Genomic DNA, 17,150 nt, shown 5'->3' on the forward strand with positions numbered 1-17,150 from the left:
CTGTGAGCATCACCGTCACTGCCCCTGTATCTGGCTAGCACGATGCCTGGAAAGGCACCCTGCTCCCAGTCGCTCAGAGAATGTACATGAGCTCCGGGCTTGCACCCTGAAGTGTGAAGAGCTGCGGGAGCGTCTGTGCAGCTCTACACTTTCTCCTGCCCGCGGCCACACCCCCTCGCATGACATCACATATTTAGGGGCGGAGCTGACACAGGGCGCTGGTGAGCCCTGCTTCGCTGCTGATTGCTATTGTGAACACTGGCTGTCGCCTATGAGCAGGTTCAGTTTTATATCTTACAAAGCCCATACACAGGCAGATTTGTGTGACCACTTTTCCTCTGGACAAATTACTTACAAATAGTACTGTTCAGCGATCAGATTGGGCATCTGATTTGTTCTGTCACTTTATACTTTTTGGCACTGATTCCTTCTAAAGCGCTGTGGGTAGTCACACAAATTATACATGTGAATAAAAAAAAATCATACATAGAGCCGTATTCAATTAGGTGCGAAAAGCTGTTTTCGGTGAAAAAGTTTCGCCAGTGACATCATTTCACCTGCGGAAACTTATCCCCGTATTCAATTATGGCGACTTTTCGCCGGTGCGGCAACTCAATGCATTCAACCCAGAGGAAAAGTTTCGCCTATGAATAGCAGTCGAAAAAAAGTGCAGAATTGTGGTTTTGGGGTGCAAAGGTGTTGTTTGCAGGTGCTTGCTGGAGGTGCGTTTTTCATGTTATTTAAAACCTCAGTTTTGCGAATTTTAACCATGCTTGCACCCATTTTCATGTACCCCAAATTTACTGGGACTAGTTATTTTCACCAAAAAAAACTCTTGAGTGCTATTCTTCACCACTTGTGCAAAGACACTAATTAGCAGCTAAAGAGAGCATTTAAGGACCCCAAATAGCATCAGCAGGGCTATTCGGGGGCATCTACATTGATCCCCAATGTTAGTGCATCTTTTGGGGGGTGTCAGGCTGATTTCCCCAAATCTGACAGCACTTTTCGCTTTTTTGCGTTTCGCCGGGTGTCGTTTTCGCCGATTTCTAATTGAATACGAGGATAAGCAGGGACGCACGCGATACTTTTCCGCATGGATAACCAGCGATGTCGGCGAAAAGTCCGGCATGCAAAAAGTACGGGACTTTTCGCACCTAATTGAATATGTCCCATAGTGTATTATAACATAAAACAGTCCGTCCTATTGTGTGTTGAAAAGATTTGGGTTTAATTATCCTTTTTCCAGAGAGAGAGAGAAATACAAAAGCATATCAAGGTATCTTTCCACCTCAGCTCTTTCTCTGTAAGATAAGGCATATGGAAAAACATAAAGACATGTATAGTGCAACACTGCCAATATGTAGATATACAAGTAGTTTAATCATAACCACTCACGGGAGCAAATAAAAAAAGCAGCATAATAAAAACACGAGTAAATCACCCTCAAAGGGCCCAAACCAGAAAACAATGTAAAAGGAGCTTATAACAAGTGTCCTACAGGTGTTAACTCGGAAGCTTGTCCTGATTTCCAGTGATTCTGGGATGGTCCATTTGATTATCTTGTAGCAGGGGAACCACAATGCACATCCTGAACGTGTCTCAGTACTTGTGTATCTATCCTAGTAGATTCCTGCTGCATTGTTCCAGGGTGCAGTTTCTTTTCTATTTATTCACTTGATTCTTGCTCTTTTAGTTGCCAGTTGTGTATGTACGTATAAAAACTTTAATATTAGTCTGCCCAATAGGCTCCCGTCCCAACGCCTTGGCCTCCCCAAAGCACCCATCCCTTGCAGACTTTGCTGCATCTAGAACGTTAACTGAAATGTGCCTCTTTTTTTTTTTTTCTTCTCTCCCAACTATTAGGTTGTGACACTGGATGATCCTCTTTCAGGCCACAGATGACATTCTGCTATAGATTCATTTTACTTTGTCATTTTGTAAAAGGTGATTTTAATTGTTTCTTTCCCTATGGGCATTGTAACCTGTCACATGAAGAAAATAAAAAAGACTGGATGATTTTACATAATACATTTGTGTGTTTTTATTATTTATTGTTAGAATGTTATGTTGTCTTGTGTATTTAACATTTTTAGGGTTGTTTTGTTCATTTGAAGTCTTTAGAGCTTGAATTAACTTGTTATGGTGCCAGACGATCTTGCCGCCATAGCAGGGGAGTCACAGTCCTGGGCCTGATTCAGAAATGTACGTTAATGCCGCAATTCGTACGCAGCTGCTGTGCGAAAATATGCAAATGCCGCAGCCACCACTGGCGGCTTGGCAAATCCAAGCGACTGCATGCAGAGGTGCGGCATCGGTCGCAGATCAGTCGATTATAGGACTTCTTCGTAACTCTATGATCGGGCAGAATTAGTGCCAGAACTAAGATGCTGGAGCCATTTTCACTGCATAGGTCACAGTCGCAGGCAGAGACATGCCCCGAGAACGGTCGCAACACGCCCGCGTTTGAGTCGCCACCTCCTTGTTGCTACCCACAATAAGTTCCTGCCTGTCAATCATCGGTAATAAAACTAGACGTATGCGCAATACAACTCGGACACGTGCAGTCCACCGATATAGCTGAACTGCATTGCGTCCATCTCTGAATCAGCTCCTCTGTTTGGTCTACAAGTATCCTTCACCGCGCTCTATGGCACCCGTTCCTGACCGTCAATTGATAATCAGAGACTGGAATGAAATTGCTGCACGTTGCTGCTCTGTCACTGTCCCCTGACAATCACGAGTGTTATGACAGCCCTAGCCTTAGGCTAACACTGCCGATTGCACCTAAATGCTGTTTCTATGGGCTGTAGACAAGCGTTCCTAGACGAAACGGTGTCCAATCATTGCACGAGTGCGCACACACGATGCTCAAGCACACGCTTTCCAAAAGAACAAAGGGGTGATAATATTTGGTGTTCACAATTAATATGACACTGATATATCTGTATTTATAACCGCTTTAGTTTTAATCAAATAGTAGTAAATCTAGTTGCAGGATTATCTGGAACATGGTGTAAGTAAATACAGAAAGGATGTTTTTCCAACCTGTTCCTGCAATCCCACCACATGTACATAAGTTGGGGGCACTTATATAGTTTTGTGTTACACACTACAGTACAGTATGTCACATTCTGTCCATTTCTAGAAACTGTTTGGTTTGAAACAGATCACATTGGAGAAGAATAAATGAAATCGATAAACAATGTAATGGCACATTGGATAGAATGTAGTTTATATCCCAGCTGTCGGAATACCGGCGCTGGAATCCCGACACCAGTCACAATCCCGGCGGTAAGTATTGGGGTTAGGGGGAGGGTTAGGTCTTATGCACTAGGGGGATGGTTAGGCTGCGGGAGGGTTAGGTGTAGGGTTAGGATACTAACCGACAGGTGTCGGTAATCCCAACCCTGTCGGAGCGCCGTTTGGATGGGTGTTCGGAATCTGGTTGTTTTAGACTTGATTTTTTGTACATTTTCCACTTTAAATGAATCTGGTAGAAATGAACAGTGCTAGGTCATCTAAGGAGTTGGACATTGCTACAGACTTCTTTGCTCAGATATCAGTGTGACACAAAAGCTTAGTGAGCCTCCTGTCTTTGCAATTATTGCATTGCCAGCAGTCCCAGTCTTGGTTGGCAGTATTCCAGGCTTGAATTCATTGCATTCAATGGTTAAAGGACTTTACATGACTGCAATTTCCACCCACAAGCAGTGACTGTCAGATGTTTGAACTTCCTGCTAGACTCCCAACTACTCCTCAGTTGGGTCTCTATTTACAGTGATAACCCCTTTCTCTCTGGTTTTGTTGAGGTTATCACATTGCTGCGATATTTATGAAGGCTCTTTCTATTGGTTAATTAGTGCAATATTATTCTGTTACAGTTGTTGCGCTACATTTCATTTTGCCCTGGTTAAGGATCTATTCTTTCTATTTAACAAACAGCGGAAAGCTGTATTACCACTGTTTAAGTAAAAATACTTATGTCATCTATAGATGGCGCTGATGATAAGGTTCCCATTGCTGGAAATGGGGACCCAGCAAAACCTTAGTAGCTGGGCGCACTCTCTGCCTGTTTGAACCGCTATGCGTGTATGCAAATAGCTGCCGCACCTGCACATTTTGCCTTTAACCTGTCTCTGGCAGTGTTAGGCTGTCGGGAACACAGACGTGGTAATTGCCGAGGAGGGAGACACTACTGGACCTCGCCGGATATGTAACATTATTATTATTATACCATTTACTTAGTGCCACCATATTCTGCTGTGCTTTACAATTGAGAACAAAACAGTAGTAATACAAGACAGTGTAATAACACACAGACAAAAAGGTACAAAGGCACTGATCACAATCTATACATGTTATATACCAGCAGTATAATAGTAATTATCACTGTGACATATGTTGTGATAGTAGATGCAATACAGCGCCCTCATTTTTTTAATAATAAATGGAGCCCCTCGTTTCAAATATATGGAAGACCACGAAAATGGCATTTAATTGACGGCACCGTTCCCTCCTTACCCTTCATTTTTTCTGTTATGGGGTATAGGGCCTGATTCAGACTCACTCGCGAGCGGCTGTCCGCTCGCAAGTGGGTCGATGTTCTGGACTGAGCATGCGCACGACGGAGGGAACTCCGTCGTGCGCATGCGCCAGACGCAACGAGCGAAGGAAAGTCCTTCGCTCGTTGTGTCTGATCAAAGGGGGCGTGCTGTCAATGTTGATTGATAGCACGCCCCCTTTGGTAGGCGTGCCTCCCTGACGGGGGCGTTCCCACGGGAACGCCTCCCGTCAAAAGCCGGCCCACTGACATCACTAGTGATGTCAGTGGGAGTGATTTTGGCTCTGATAGAGCCAAAATCACTCCGGAGCTTGCGGTTGAAAACCTCAACCGCAGGCTCCGGCTCACTATTTCGATGGTCGCGATGGTCTCGACCATCGCGGCCATCAAAATGCACGCTCGTATAGCCTGTGGGTGGTGACCCACAGCTATACGAGCGTCCAGAAGGACGCTCCATTTTCATGGAGGCCGGCCCTCATTCAGAGCGTGCGCTCTGCTCAGAGCGTACGGCTCTGAATGAGGGCCATAGTTACTAAAGTGCAGATTTTAAGAAGTAGAGTTGTTGCCCATAGCCACCAATCACAGTCTAGCTATTATCTTATAGAAGGTGCTAGATAAAAGATAGGTAGAATCTGATTGGTTGCTATGGGCAACATTTCCACTTCTATAAACCCGAACTTTAGTAAATATACCCCATGGTCTTGTGGTCTGTGGGTGACCAGATGGACAAATCTAATTCTATGCCTCATGTTAGTCTTTGTCAGACTGCTGCGCCATCACATTTTCTTTTTTTTTTATAAAATTCATGTAAAATCAAGTATGAAAAGTAAGGCACGCTGTAGTGTAACCTGGACAAATACATCCGTAATGGCATCCAAAAGTGCACCTTGGGCAATGCCAGTGTAAACGCTAAGAAATGGAGGAGGCTCTCCCTGGCTCAGTGGATCTTGGGAGCACTCCAAACTCAAGGTGCCTACACACATAGCGGTGTGCTGACGATCCGACATCGGGCTCAATTTCCCTTGAAAACTCTCCTCGGCAGCTCTGCACACGATTTGGTGTTTGCAGCGTCCATTCTTCAAACCATCTATCGTGCATCCAGACTTTTCTCCAGTGCATTGTGTCCCAGATTGGCAGATGTGCCCTACAGCAAGGCAGATCTGACGATGCGATGTATGACCTGCGGGGACGCACATCGCATCGTGATCATGAGTGGGGACTCACGATTTCGGCATATTTTACACGATCTGTCGTTCCAATGCGTCGGAATCGGCCAGATTGTGTAAAATATCGCTATGTGTCTGGGCACCTTTAGTAGTCCGTTTATTTATTGACTGCTGATCTTTTTGGTAAAGTGCAGAGAGGTGGGGGGCACTAAAAGAGATTGCACCGGTGTAATTATTGCCTGCTGTTCTAGTTATTTAGCATGTTGTTCAAGTTATTTTGCATGTTGTTCAACAATAACCAGTAGTTAATATTTAAACAGGAGCACCCTTGTTTGAAAATGTGGAGTCCTCTCTTTTAAATTGGCGTGCCCCATTTTATGTCTTGTCTGTGAGTAAGTGTGATCACAAAACAAAGACAACTATTTATGTATATTCATAATGGCCTTTCGTTTGACAAAAAACTGATTTCTGACATTGCATGGGTGAATTGCCCAATATTGTCTGTAACATTGCAACCTACGTGGCATTGCTGAAGGAAATTATCTGTGCTTCAGACACAACAAATTCCTGCCTCGCCAGACATTATCACTAGATAACAGCACACTGACATGTCACAGTGCAGCCTGACTTTTTGTAATTGCTCACTTGGAGTGTACAGCTAAGGCTGGTTACACACTGATAAATATATACCGCCAGTTTGAATGGCCGGGGATGTGGTGCGTCCTTTTGACACGCCTCCAATTTGTCTCACTTGGGGGCGTGCTCAGCACTTATGGAGGTGCTGGGCTTCCCCCAAGCTCTCCCACATGGTGAATAGATGCTGTGCGCATGCACATGTTGTCTATTCACCTGGCGGTGATTGTCACCGCTAAAAGGGCAGGGTGCATTTTGCCCTTTTAAAATCAGACAGGGCGCAGCACACCACTAAAACAGCCGTGTGGGAACACTAGATATGTACCTGTGGGGGACAGGCAGAGCTTGATGGAGGATCAACTGTCACACTGCACCTGCACTGACGGTTACTAATTTTCTCCAAGCACATTTTCATGTGTCATATATGGGGTCTATTTACTAAGCAGTGTTAGGAGACAGAGTGAAAAGTGATAAGGTGCCAGCCAATCAGCTGTCAACTGTCATTTTTCAAACACAGCCTGTGAGATGACAGTTAGGAGCTGATTGGCTGGCACCTTATCACTTTTCACTCTGTCTCCTAACACTGCTTAGTAAATAGACCCCTATTATAGTCTCCAGTGTTGGTGAAGGCTGCAGATGTACTTTAAGGTACATTCTTCAACTCGGGCAACGCCAGGTATCCCAGCTAGTTAATAATAATAATAATAAATAATATAACTTTTATAAGGAACCACAAAGTGTACGTAGCACCATACAGGGTAAACATAGAAAACAAATACAACTAGGGAATCCTGGACGGTAACCACCTTAGTTATGGAAGACATTATGGATATTAGTTACTGAGAATATTATGGAGATAATGAGTCGGTAATTTGAGGGTATTTGTCATAAAGAGTTCTGCTAAATATGGTGGAACAACCACATTGGGCAACAAAACCTTTCCATTGTGACAGCAGTCTGAAAAATGGCCATCGATCGCCTTCTAGGAGGACCTTAAGGCTTATGGTGAGCTCCAGTCTGGTCACCAAGCCTGAAGAAGTGGTTATGACAAGTGACAATTAGGTGTAGAGAGAGGTCTTTTGACTAATTTTTGCTCTCATTATTTATGAAGGAGAATTTTGTTTGTGCGAAACAAAAAGATTTCAAACTGCAACCAGGAACAACAAAAGGAGTGTGTTTACACAGGCAAGCTGGGCACACACTGTACAATTATCTGGCAGTTCACCTGAGAATTTTATGACCGGCCAGAGAATTGTATAATGTGTAATCACCATTTATCATAGATAAACCAGTCATCTCATGATTATATCTCAAATCATGCTTAAATGATGAGATAAATGTGGTCACAATATTGTGCATATCTTAAGCTGGGTACACCCTATACGATATATTGTGCAATCTTGGTACTTTTGACCAGTGTATAGTGTGTAGCACCAATCCATTATTTTCATCAGCCCTTCATTGCATCATCCTATTGGATGTCCTGCACATCCAAAGGGCCGATTCCACGGATGACGTGGTGCTGTTACATGAAGCATGTAACAATATATAGTGTCGTTATTCGACTGATCGTGTGTATGGCAATATGTCGTTCCATTGTGATGCTGGGTTGCACTGTCGTTCAGTTGTGTACTCCGCATTACAGTTTGTATGGTCTGACAACCAACTTGTCCATACGATGCACGCGTTACACAGTGCTATTGCGATCGAGACAATCAGTATCGGAAAGGTGGCGGAAACATGATGGGCGCTCTCAGGAGGTGGCTAGAAGTGCACGCAAACATGGCTCGTACAGTGGGCGTATTATGGGAGTCTTGCGGGCGTGTCAATGCCAACGGCTGTGTTCACAGACACAAGCACAGCATACGTGCCGACTTACGGCTCCTTCCTTCCGGGAGTGAGCTGTCCTGCTTCCATAGCGGGAAACGTGTCGCTGCAAAAAGGGCGTGACACTGCGATGATGCAGCATTAGGGGCGGAGCATGGGGCGCAATCGGTTCTTTGTGGCTCCGCCCCCTCTTCACAATGCCGATATTAACTGCATTGTGACTCAGGACGGGGCCATGATGACGTGTCACCATGACCCCTCCTCCCCGCTGCGGGGGTTTTTAGTGTTACTGCGGGGAGGGGGGTGCCAGGTGATTGGTGGCTGCTGGAAGGCTTGCTGCTTTCCTGGGGGGCCGTGAGCATCACCCGATTTTCGGGAGGCTCCCGGCCGAATCGGGAGGGTAGGCAAGTATGAAGCACAGGAGACAGTGGTCAGACGGAAACACTGCAGCTGCCATGGTATAAGGAGGCACCAATCAGTATTACAGAACGCACAGGCGCTAAAAGTTGGGTTCTCAGTCCTTACACATTTGGCACGGATGTACGCAAGGGAAAGCATCTGCATAAAGTCCTTGACGAGCGACGGCCAATTGATGTTGCTGAGTTCGGTTTTGCGTGCGACGAATCATAGTGAGGATTGGTAGGAACAATTGTATAGTGCGTACGCACGATATTGGATGGTTGCATGCAAGGAAAAATCGTGAGTTGGCATCTCAGAAATTATTGTATGTTTCATGATTTCCAGGTACTTACTAACACAAGTAGAAAGTAAATATTTAAATCGTAACGTTGATGTTACGGTAATCTAGTTAAACTGTAAAATCTACAAACTTATGATACATAATACATAGATAATACATTCATTGTGAAAACATAGTGGTTACTTTACAATATATAAGGCGCCGCATTTTTTATCGAGATTAACAGCAAAAAAATTAATTGCTACAAAACACCACAAGTTTCTATTCAGATCTCCGCAACATGGAGTGACAATTACAGTAAGCTTTAATTTTACTTTTTAATTTGATTCTAATTAAAACAGGTTGTAGGCACAGGAATAGGGCGTATAGAGAAGTTACGGGTATCATCACATTGTAATGAAAGAAAGTGTCATGCTGAACAGCTTTAAGATATTAATTATACATCAGACTATGGGCTTGATTCAGCGTGCACTGCTGAACGCAGACTCCTGATTATCGTGAATCTGCGCATGTGCACAGGACCCATTCTGCGAGTGTGCAGAATGGGTCCTGCTCAATCGCACGCAAGCCCTTGAATGCCTCTGTCTGATTAACAGACAGAGGCATTTAAGGGGTGGCCGGCGTTCCCAGAAACTGGGGGTGTCTGCCCCGTTTTCCAGGAGTGGACAGGCCAGAGACTGCATGGATGTACGCAGTGTTTTGGGCTCGCAAGCTAGCCAGCCTGAGTAAGTTGAGGCTTACTCAGCTGCCTGGCCACCCGGCGCCTCCACCATCTCGACCATTGACCACCGATGGTCACGATGGTGATCCCAGCCTGCAACCTCGGTCGCAGTGCTGGAATTGCAAATGCAGCAGGGAGTGGCATACACCTCCTGCTGCACTTGCATTATTGCAAGGATCGCAATTGCAAAGCTGCCTGCGTACATACATCATATCTATAGCCTGCGTACAGCTTTGGAATTGCGATCCTTGCTGAATCAGGTCCTGTGAAAGGAGCAAATTTCTACTTTGCAACCCTTCCAATAAAAATAAAGAATAACAATAATACAACACACACTTCAGAACAATATCGATGTGGTCAGAAAGGGATAATTCAGATAAAAACTGACAACAGTGATGATATAAAATACAACTGAGTACTGTATACCATTTTTAGTCAATGCAAAGATAGTTAAACCTACACTTAATTAAATTAAGAGCAACTTAGCCAATATGCTCCGCACCCTTATTGGGGTGAGAGGTGCAATGAGTGATGTTGTGCTGCCAGTACAAGCGTTCCCATGCCATTCCGATGGCCTTAGCCCACGTTGCACATAATTGAATCGGCCCCTAAGCCTTCCATGAAAAATATTGATTTACAAATAATTATCTTATGTCCTTATATTGTTATTAATATAGGGCCAGAGATGGACGCAGTGCCGATTATTACGATTGCGCGGTTGTTTGCCATTGTGCATGCTTGTCAGCTGCACTGCGCACACCCAGCGATTGTTTTGTGATTACGCCCAAACATGATTAAGATCAAACCGGCTCCCAGCCTACCTAAATGTAGTCTCTTTTCCCAAATTCTCCCTAACCACATTGGGAAAATCATTCGATGATGTAAAATACCCTCACAACAATCTGGGATCCCAATACAGGATCTACAAAACCCTTGAAAACCCTCTCAGTGGTCTTTTCAGTGCCTAGGTGTCCTGCGGTGATATGACCATGAGCTAGGTCCAACACAGTTCTCCTATATGTCTGGGGAACCACAAGCTATTCTACCACATCCTCTCCCCTTTTTGTCACTTGGTACAAGAGCTCATTGGTAAGGGCCATTTGTGGATACGTAAGCTTGTTATCCGGTGTTAATGGTTTCCCATTAACAACTTTCACAAATTTATCTGGCTCTTATCAAGGTGGGGTCCCTTAACTGTTCAGATGCAAACAGATCTCTTCTCACTTCAATGGGGAGGCATGCTTTCAGCACTATCTACAGCTTCTCCCTCCTCTGGAGCAGGTACCTCATTTTGTTCGTCATCTATTACTTCCCCAGCCATACTAGCAAAAGGGTAAGGATCTGAGGGTTCCGGGGTCACACTGCGGCCAGCATATCATCAAAATTGTCTACTGGCTCTATACTGTTCACCTCTGTAACCATACGAGATTTCCACAATATCCAAAAATGGGGAAAGTCTCACTATTATAACACCATGTACTAAGGAAGGGATCATTCTCACATTAACCATACCTGAACCACAAAGGGTCTCAATATGCACTTCAGCAGTATTATAATAATGGGTGTCACCATGTATGCAAGTTACACCAAAAGTTGTTCGCTGGCCCTTTAAAGCGTTTATCAACCCATCTTTCACAAGTGTGATTAGACTTCCTGAGTCCAACAATGCCTTTACCCGGTTACTTCCCATAACAATCTCACACATTTGTTTTTTGGACTCAGCCGAAGGTGCAACAGTACAGGCTAACCTAGCAAAGTAAGAAATTCTGCTACAGTCAAAGATAGCATCACATTGCATAGGTTCCTGAACAACTGGGCAATTAGCAACACATGGCGTTGTGGTCTTTTGTGTTCGATGTTGTTTGTGGAGTGATGGGGTGTAGGGAGGGAAGGGGGTCTAATGGACTGGAGGTGGTGGGTGAGGAAATGAAGACAGAGGCAGAAATGGGGGCCAAAGGGTTTATTGGAAAAAAACAGTACTAATCCTGTTCGGTCCCAGGCACCCAGGTGGGGTGAGCGATCCACTTGGGGGTGTGTGTGGGTGGAGACTGGGGAGGTGAGTGGACCCTTTTAGGGGGCTCCTTTCCGTGCAGTTCAATAGACCGGCACGTTACCCCTGCTGGACCTTTGGTCAACAGTCTTAGGATGTCTCGGGGGGAGGGGAGTGGTGGGTTGGCAGCCGGTCTGGCGGATGTGGATGTACACCCTGGCGGCGTCCCGCGCAGGGGTATAAGACTCGTAGTCACTTACCTACCGGTAGGATTTGTTGGTGAAAAAGGCTTGGGCTGCTGGTAGCTGGTGTTAGTTTCCTTTTGTCAGAATGTAGGGGGTCTCCAACGCGTTTCGGCAGGGGCTCTGCCTTCTTCAAGGAGGTAAATCTCTAAGTGATCCACACCAGCAGGCACCCACCAGGCAGCGGGAACAGAACGCCAGCAACGCGGTGCACCAAGCCCCACAGTGCACCAGCAAGCCACTACCACACACAGAGCTTCCTCCAACCGCTGACACAGCAGCAGCCATCCAACACTGCATCTGCAAAAGGAAACTAACACCAGCTACCAGCAGCCCAAGCCTTTTTCACCAACAAATCCTACCGGTAGGTAAGTGACTACGAGACTTATACCCCTGCGCGGGACGCCGCCAGGGTGTACATCCACAACCGCCAGACCCGCTGCCAACCCACCACTCCCCTCCCCCCGAGACATCCTAAGACTGTTGACCAAAGGTCCAGCAGGGGTAACGTGCCAGTCTATTGAACTGCACGGAAAGGAGCCCCCTAAAAGGGTCCACTCACCTCCCCAGTCTCCACCCACACACACCCCCAAGTGGATCGCTCACCCCACCTGGGTGCCTGGGACCGAACAGGATTAGTACTGTTTTTTTCCAATAAACCCTTTGGCCCCCATTTCTGCCTCTGTCTTCATTTCCTCACCCACCACCTCCAGTCCATTAGACCCCCTTCCCTCCCTACACCCCATCACTCCACAAACAACATCGAACACAAAAGACCACAACACACTATTACTCCAGCATTACACCCATAGGGCGAGCGCACCCTCCGCACCCTCTACCCCATTATATCGTTACACAGGACCCGGTACTCCTGCTTTTAGGAAGGTGCAGCACCCCGACACAAACAATACATCTCACATCCCATCTGCCCATACAGCAGAGCGCAGTTCTAACCCATCATTTGCAATTAGCAACACATGTCCTGGCATATCACACCTAAAACATGTAATCACATAACTGTCAAGTCTTTTAGGCAGGTGAGACCTTTCTTTCCCCACTGACCCATCTTTGGACCGAGTGCCCACAGTCTCTTAATTTTTAAGTTCTCTTAACTGCCCAGGACCCTTTTCCCACGGAACAGTCTTACCAGGTTTCACCGATGTGCGCTGTCGTGGATCTAGTGGCCGCTGTGGTATAGCCAGTACCTCTGCCACCAGCTACCTTTCCACCATTTCCACTATCTGGTCAGCTGTCTTAGGATCGCCGTTGTCACGGCCAGGGTATTTCAGCATGGCGCTAGGCGAGTGTTACCTGTGAGGTCATTGTGGCTCGGGCTGTCTGGCGGGGGGCTTTGGCTACGCGCGTTATTGTGCGGGCCTGTTGTCACTCTGCGCTGGTAAGGCCTGGCGGCGTCTCCATTCCGTTTGGCATGGGCGCCGCCATCTTGCCTTCTGGCCATGTGATGCGGCTGGCCAATCCTGGTGAGTCACATGTTCCCTCCGGCCAGTAACAGCACGGCATGGGGTATTTAGGAAGGGTCAGTGCCTTCCTTCTTTGCCAGTGCAACGTGTATCTCAGGCTAGCTGAGAGGGAGTTCTCTGTGCTTATCCTGTTCCTATGAATTCGCTGTCTGCCTGTCAGCTCCTAGCTCCCACTGGACTACCCCGCTTCCTCCATCACCCTTGCCCATACCTGAGTGCCTGAGCCTGCTGACATCCTGCGCTTCAGTTCACTACCTGCATACCTGGCTTGATTATTTTCAGTTCACCACCTGCATACCTAGCTTGTTTATTTTCAGTTCACCACCTGCATACCTGGCTTGATTATTTTCAGTTTCACTACCTGCACACCTGGACAGCTTTAATTGTTTCTACTTGGACATTAACCCTTTTACTCCCACCACAGAACTCTTGTGCACATTCCTGGACTTTTATTTACTGCCACATTATATGTCTACTCAAGCACTAAATCCTAGTTTTATTTTCAAATCTGCTTCTGTGATCGCTCCTGCTACCACCCCGGGTCCACAAACAACCCAGAACATAACACCCGTGGCTCACCCACTTGCGTAACGCCATGGAAAGGGACCTCATGTAACTGTCCATGACAACTCTTTCAATCATCTGGGGTCCAGTTAATGTCTCTGGTTGTAACCACTTTTTGGTCAGGTGGATGAGGTTGTGCATTTGTGAGTTGGGAGGTTTGTCCATATAGTACACCCAGCGATGCACACGTTGCGCTCGGATCGACAATGTAACTTTCAGGCGAGTTAGAATTTCTGCTTTTAGCTTTTCATAGTCCAAAGCATCTGCTGTGCTTAAGTCAAAGTATGCTTTTTTAGGCTTGTCGGAGAGAAAGGGGGCCAGCAGTCCAGTCCACTGGTCCTTAGGCCAACTCTCCCGCTCGGCAGTCCTCTCAACCGTAGTCAAGTACGCCTCAACATCATCACTCTGTCAATTTTTGAAGGAAATGACTTGCCCTTATGGAGATGGAGCTGGCTTTGACAGTTGGGGAAGCATTGCCAGGCTGTGCTGCGAGATGCTGCAGCACCTCTTTAAGGATCTCGTGATCCTGGCGCTGTTGTTTCTGTATCTCCTCAACCTTCAGTTGAAGTACCCTGGTGGCTTCCTGCTGTCACTTGTAGCAAGGCCTTGATAATATCCTCCATGTTATTGGGTTTTTCGAGCAATTTTATAGCCACTTTCACCCAGGACATGTATCAGCGCTGGTCGCCAGCAAAAAGGAAGGTCTGGCCCTTTTACAAGGACCAGAGCCCATACATCACATTTCCAATATCGGCATAAGATTTTTTTTTTTTTACATTCATAAATCAAATGAAAACAAATACTGTACATAGCCGAGTATTTTGTCGAGAAGAGAAGGGGGAGAGAGGGGAGGGCGATACACCGCACAGAGGTGGTCTAGGCAACTCTCAAGATCACACACACAAATAAATGCTAGTAGAAAGATAGTAGATTCCTGTTAAGATATTGCTGTTATGAGGGTGCTCCCAAGGAGCAATATAGAGCTATACAAAAAAAGGAAAAAGAAAAAAAATAACTCCTATGTATAGAGGCACACCTCAATAAAATATAACTTTTAACAGGAAATTCAATTAAAATATAGGAATCATTTATGTAGTAAAAAATAGAACACACGTGAGATCAAAGATCTCAAAATTTCACATAGTAATCTATGTTCAACAGACAATACACAAGTACATACAGTAATGAAGTAACAAATCAAAGAAAAATGGATAAATATTGGAGTATTAGTGCATAAAGTGTAAAGTGAATTGGTGTAGTTAGTCACTATTAGGTGACAGCGAAAATAAATCAAAACATATAAATCACATGTATAAAACACATACTTATTAAAAAGCAACATGACCACTTGTATGCACAAAATGATTAATTCATACACATATAATTAATTGAGGTGTCCCTCTAATAAATGGGAATGTGGAGTATGCTTAACACCAGGTACAATGTACAATGATTCAAGTGTAGTAACTAATAGAAGAAAAAATAGACTGTGCATTTACATACCCTGGGATCTGCTTTTCCCAGTCCTGCCAAGCATCAGACTGGGAATGAGAGTCCCATGCAACGGCACAGTGAAAGAACAAAAGGTCTGTTTCTGCTGCCAGCACTGGACTATGAGTGCCCCCTGTTGCAAAGCATTGCAGGAGGTAAATCAAAGTCACAGCTGGTGAGAGAACAGAGAAAATAAGTAAAGTACCTGTCAGTGATTAGCAGAAAGATTCCCTGTGGGATAGTGGTCAATGATGCAGGGGTCCCTGTGCGCATAGGGGTACCCCACAAGCAGTGCTGACGCACGTTTCGCTTGGGGCTTTTTCAAGGAAGCCAAATACTGTACATAGCTGGACAGCTTCTGTTATCATCAATATGCAGAGTAACAGAAGCTGTCCGGCTATGTACAGTATTTGTTTTCATTCGATTATGAATGTAAAACAAATCTTATGCCAATATTGGAAATGTGATATATTGGCTCTGGTCCTTGTAAAAGTGACCAATAGGATTCAATTGCCCCAGTTAGGTGCAAGTGATCTGGGTACTGGGCCCAAGTCACTAATGGATAAAGTAGGCGGGCAGCCTGCCCGAGCCACACAAACAATAAGGTGGCCTGGGTATTAGGCCCAGGCCACTAAGTGAGGCCACCATTAGGCAGGCCCATAGGCCTGAACCCCATATAAAGTGGCCCTGGGCATTATGGCCCAGGCCACTACCTGAGCCCCACCATTAGATAGGCCTGAGCCATCGACATAAAAAAGGGACTCTGGGTTTTAGGCTCAAGTCCCTCCTGTGCCTGCAGTAGGCAGGCATAAAGCCTGTGTCGCTGGTAAGACCCTGGGCATTAGGCCCAGGGCCCTGAGCCCATTAAGAGTGTACCCCTGTGTAAGTGTATAGAGGCGTGAGCAGTTGTGCGACTCTCATCCTCCAAGTCCCCCGTGGAGAGCTGTCAGGCTCCCACTGTGATAGCAGGTGATTTTCCCAGTCGCCAAGAATAGGAGCTGGTCAGCTCTGGATGCAAGCATTTAAAGGGACAGCACCGTGTTTTGCTCTTGTGTGATTACTGTCTGTGATTGTTGTTCCGTGCAGGGCAAAAGTTTAGTTATTGTTATAGATGTCGCACTACACACACTAGAGGTTGAGGGCGATGTTGTCTTAGTATGTCTAGTTGCGTGACACAGGTTTAGGCTCTGCACTTCTGTGGTGTATATCTCCTTACAGGGACCTGTAGGCGAGTGACCGGACGAAGAGCAAGAGTGGACACGGTGAGAAATATCTGTGTGTATTGTCTCTCACTGTTTGTTTGTCTCTACCTATACTTCCTTCCTTCTGGGTGGACAATGAACCTTGCATCCCGGTGCAAGGTCGGGACTTCACCGGGTTCGCGAGTATTTATAGGTGAAAACTCGGGATCTGAGGCCAAAAGTGCCAGTGATGATCTTCACTTAAAACCTGATTCTATCCCTCAGTCCGGTAGGGCATGTCGGTCGATGTGAGGAAGGACGGTTCTCACATCATCTCCTTCCTCCAAAAAATTACATTTTATCACATTTTTTGTTAGTGCGCCAACCAAGGGACATTTCTGTCTTCTTTTCTGTCTTCTTCCAAGGTCATCGTGTCCATGTTCTGTTTGGGAATTCCAGGACCGTCTATTCAACAAACGGCCTGAAGGTGAGAGGGTGCGACGCAAGGTAAGAAACAGAAGTACACCTGCACGGCAGCAGGCACTGCACCGCACCCCTCTTACACTGGCAGGAAAAAAATCCTGTTTTTC

At 45.8% G+C, this 17,150-nt stretch overlaps 1 protein-coding gene across 1 annotated transcript in view; it reads left to right on the forward strand.

The window, feature by feature from the left end:
- MTHFD1 (methylenetetrahydrofolate dehydrogenase, cyclohydrolase and formyltetrahydrofolate synthetase 1) overlaps positions 1-2,031 on the forward strand; it is a 74,356-nt gene extending 72,325 nt beyond the window's left edge. Inside the window, exon 28 of the mRNA XM_088471238.1 lies at positions 1,867-2,031. The gene's annotated coding sequence lies outside the window, so the exon portion shown is untranslated. The remainder of the gene's footprint in view (positions 1-1,866) is intronic.
- The last annotated feature ends 15,119 nt before the right edge of the window (positions 2,032-17,150 follow it).

The sequence above is a fragment of the Taudactylus pleione genome, unplaced genomic scaffold, assembly GCF_031769625.1.
Source record: "Taudactylus pleione unplaced genomic scaffold, aTauple2 ptg000113l, whole genome shotgun sequence".
Taxonomy (NCBI): Eukaryota; Metazoa; Chordata; class Amphibia; order Anura; family Myobatrachidae; genus Taudactylus; species Taudactylus pleione.